The sequence below is a fragment of the Perissodus microlepis genome, chromosome 20, assembly GCF_051167445.1.
Source record: "Perissodus microlepis isolate ML-2025 ecotype Zambia chromosome 20, ASM5116744v1, whole genome shotgun sequence".
Lineage (NCBI taxonomy): Eukaryota > Metazoa > Chordata > Actinopteri > Cichliformes > Cichlidae > Perissodus > Perissodus microlepis.
The window spans coordinates 34179132-34183625 of NC_140480.1; the positions used below are offsets into that span (position 1 = coordinate 34179132).

General features: G+C 38.2%; 1 pseudogene; it reads right to left on the reverse strand.

Moving 5' to 3' along the window:
- Positions 1-672: 672 nt before the first annotated feature.
- LOC146365024 (C-type mannose receptor 2-like) lies at positions 673-4065 on the reverse strand (annotated as a pseudogene).
- Positions 4066-4494: the final 429 nt, after the last annotated feature.

Here is a 4494-nt window from a genome sequence, read left to right on the forward strand (position 1 = left end):
CCCTCGTTTATCACGGGAGTTACGTTCTAAAAATAACCTGCAATGGGTGAAATCTGCAAAGCCAGCTGTATTTTTTACAGTTATTATGGATGTTTTAACCGCAGTGGTTCACCTTTCGCTACTGACACTTAGGCTACGTCTACACTAATCTGGATACATTTGAAAATGGGCGTCCACTCTACCGTTTTCAATCGTTTCTGAACAGTTATTAATCCACACTGAAAACGGCGTCTCAGTGTGGATAGAAGTCCAAAACGGAGAGAAAAAGATGCGCTTTTAAATGAAAATGTATTAGTGTGGACGTGGCCTCAATAAGATGCCTGAGTAGAGAACACAGAAGTGCTGAGATATTTACACAGACACGAGAGGAACAGTCACAGATACATGAAAGAAACCTTGAACTCCTACTTACAGACATAAACCAGAACACAGGAACTTAAACGCATCAATAACCATAACATGAAAACAAAACTTAAAGTCTCAGTGAGGTCCTAATAAATAAACTTTACTACTACAATCTACCAGAATAAAGATGAATCCAGAAACACACCAACAAATCAAACTCCTAAATGCAGAATAACAGTAAAACAAGAACACCAACACGTTTATTACTATAATGTGCTCTATGAAAAAAAACCCAACACCAAACCACACATGAGCCCTGATCAACATTTAAAACTCATTTTTACAGGTCGTGTTCTTCTTGGTTTGCTTTTCATCCCTGAGGAAGACCTCCCCGTCCGACTGCTTCCTCCAGCTCAGTTTGATGTCTCCTTTTACGCCCTTGTTCTTCAGCTTCTGTTTGAACTGAAACACACAAAAAGTGCTTTTCTGAATATCATTTAGACAAAACTCTTCACTAAAAGCTCGTTATGCTTACCGCTCTGCTTTGGAAGGATGCAGGATCACACATCTATAACTGATTTAACCCTGTACATTGTTCCAGTGTTTGTGGACAGCTTATACGTTTCTTGATTGGTAAATAAAGGCAGGCAGTATTCAGAGGACTACAGTTTGAGGTAATAGAGGTAATGAATTATTCAGTCAGGTGATGTCTGTTCCCTTATTATTCCATAACAAATTAAACAGATAAAACAGTCTCAAAGTACTCATTCATTACTTTGGGTAAGTAATGAATGTAAAAAGTAACTATTTGAATAACATTTCTACCAGCTATTTTTGTGCAAACTAACTGAACCTTGTGCTCTATTAGTGTATTACTGTAATAATATTGTTTGCAGATTTATACACCTGATTTTAACCAGATGTCAGCAGATGTTTTATGTTGCCCTGGCTGATTTCCATCCTCGACACTGACAGTATTTGCTGTCTTTATACGAGACTGTGCACCACTCACACACAGTTCTTTATTTTAAATCCATCACAGTTCAGAAAAGTAACCTGTTTGTCTGCACTAACCTGCAGAGGATTTTCATGCAGCCTTTAAATAACGTACATGTAAGCTTTAAATGAGCAGTCGTTCCCTTTAAAGTTAAGCTCGTTTCCTCTCCCTTCCTGTCTTTCTTATCTTTCTCCATCTCTGACTGAAGTTAGCTGTTTCTTTTCTCTCCCTGTGACATGCAGCAGCTGGACCTTTAGTTAGCAACACACTCTGAGACAAACAGCACACTAACAGTTTGTGTGTTTGCTGAGCTGATAGAAACAAATTACCCAACACTTGCTCCCTTTATTCTTGCTACTCTTTTGTAGGGCGAGCTAGAAGCACCACAACCGAAACTTGCAGACATCCGTTCTGGTGTGGTGTGAAAAAAACAAATCACCAGCAACATCCGCTGGTGATTAATGAACAGAGAGGATTGCCTTTCATGTGTCACTGTTCAAACTCAAATCGGTTTGATGTGTTCACAGCGGCGTAACACAAAACTCTCCTCAAATACATTTGTCTTTATTGAACAAAAGCAAGCAACCAACTGCTGTCAGTGTCAGTGTTTATTCACACCTCCCCCAAAAAGCTCTCAGTATCAGGTGAAGATCAAACTGAGGGGCGGACAGCAGTAAAGAGGTGAGTGGGGCCAAAAAATGAGGCAGCTTCAAAATAATTACTTATGAACAGTGTTGGTCAAGTTACTTGAAAAAAGTAATCAGTAACTAATTACTGATTACTTCCCCAAAAAGTAATCCCATTACTTTACTGATGACTTATTTTCAAAAGTAATTAATTACTTAGTTACTTTTTAAAAACACGATTTACAACCTGAATAGGTGATAAAGCGATAGATCTTTCAGCCCAATTCTACTTTTTCTGCATAATCCATCATACAAAATGTAATCAAATGGAAAAGTCTCTTTTTAAAACTTGTTTTGTTAGTTTTAATCTTTTAACTTTATGCATCAAGCAAAAATTAAATTATATGCAACATTCTCTGACTGGAAGAAGTTTGTTTAATATTTAAACCTATTTTCTGCACATTCCAGCACATAAAATATTTTTTGTGTTTACACTCAGTCTTTCAAATACATGCAAGTAAAACACAGCAGAAAATAAATAAAATCAAACACTCAGCGGTCCTGTTGCTCTATTTTCACCTGTAAAGCAGGAGTGAGGCAGGCGGAGGTTTACCCTGGTGCAGGTGAGCCTCAGCGGTCAGTGGAAGGATACGGCAGTTTCTCTGTGAGTTTCCCATTAAGTCGTAGCTACTCGGTGCTTGTTCGGAAGTTTAGGGGTTTTTTTCGCTGTAAAAAGTTTTCTTCCCACGCACAACGGACACTAATGTTTTTGTCACTTTTTATGGAATCAAACTCAAAGTAAGGTCAGTACTTCCACGCTTTAAACGCTGCACGCTCATACTCTCTCCCGCACTCCATATATGATCCATTGTTGATCTGCACACAGCTGTTGTCACAAACGTCGCACTCGCTTAGGTCACTGTCATGAGACGTTCTTGCAAAAAAATCACAGTTTTAGTAACGCAGTAACGCAGCGTTCCTACGGGAAAGTAACGTAATCTAATTACCGTTTTTGCAATAGTAATCCCTTACTTTACTCGTTACTTGAAAAAAGTAATGAATACATCCTGCCTCTGTAGAGAGCTCAGGCATTTTCATTTGAGAGGCAGAACTAGTTTACCCCTGCACTGAGATCATGACTTGTATAATTACCTGTTCCAGCATGGCTTCCATCACTGCAGGGTCATTCAGATCCTGATTGTTGTTTTCATCTAAATTCAAAAACTAAAAGCTACATGAATCAGAACTTACCACTGTAGCAAACAAATGCTGTCTCCCGGTCACAGTTCCAGTCCTCCCATTGTCCAGTAGATCCAAAGTTTGGTGCCACACAAAATTCATTTTTGACAACATTATTGGGTTCATTTGTATTCCAGTATCTAAACGAGGAGTTACTTCCATCCGTCCACTTCCAGGAGTCTCTGAAAAGGCCGATCCAGACCTTTTGTTCTGCAGGTACCAACTCCTTTGCCTTCTGGTTCTCTGACATGTTTCTCACACTGGCCAGGTCTGTATAATTAGCTCTGTGCCTCCATCCATGTCATGAATTTGTTGATGAAGACAAATGTCACATTCAGTCCTGGAAAATAACCAAAGTGAAGGGAGAAGAAGACATATTTAAATGTAAAATCCAAAGACATTGAAAAGACTTGTAGAACTTAAACAATTTTGTTTTAGGGTTCTGTATGAATTAACATCCTCACCTCTGATGTCAGAGCAGAGTGCTTTAAATGTATTGTCACAGTTTTCATCAGTCCATGATCCATTCCACCTTAACCCAGTACAGTGTTCTTTGCTCATCCAATTGTCTGGTTGTCCAGGCTCCCAATTTCTGAAAGCCACCCTGTTTTTGTATAAATCTGTGTTTGACATTGACCATCTCCAGCTGTTCATATCATCGTACAGTCCAATCCAAGCTCGCTGCAAGGAACAATTGAAATGTGTTGTGACATAAACTGTTGATCTCAATTGTTTCATAAAAAGCCTTGAAACTAAAATGGTATTTTTTTTTACTTTCGAGTCATATATTTTGATTTCTGTGTAAACTGGGTGATTATCAGGTCATCAGTTGCTATTTCTTTGGATCTTGGTCAAACAGCATTTGATGATCAGGGCTCGCAAAATTTCAAAATCCCTGGTAGCCCTTCGGGCAGGGACTCTTCAGTTTTTGGTAGCCCAAAATAAATTTAAGTAGACAATTTTTTGATTGATGTTTTGTTTCCTGTGTTGTTTCCTTTACAATATTATACTTTAAAGTATAATATTGTAACGGAAACAAAACATTAATCAAAAAATTGTTGAAACACAAATTACAACATTGTATAAAAATTACAATCATCAACTCAAATACTTGGTTCTAATTGAACAGAAATTTCTATGAACTTGTAAGAACTGTGTAGGACATGAATCAGTCTGTGTCAGATCAGAATTTGAAATTTCCACTGAAGTGGAACCAAGATCGAGGCCATTTGCTTTGTGAAGTTTGCAAAGACTGCTAAATTGTGCCAGTGGTAGTTCACTCTTTGC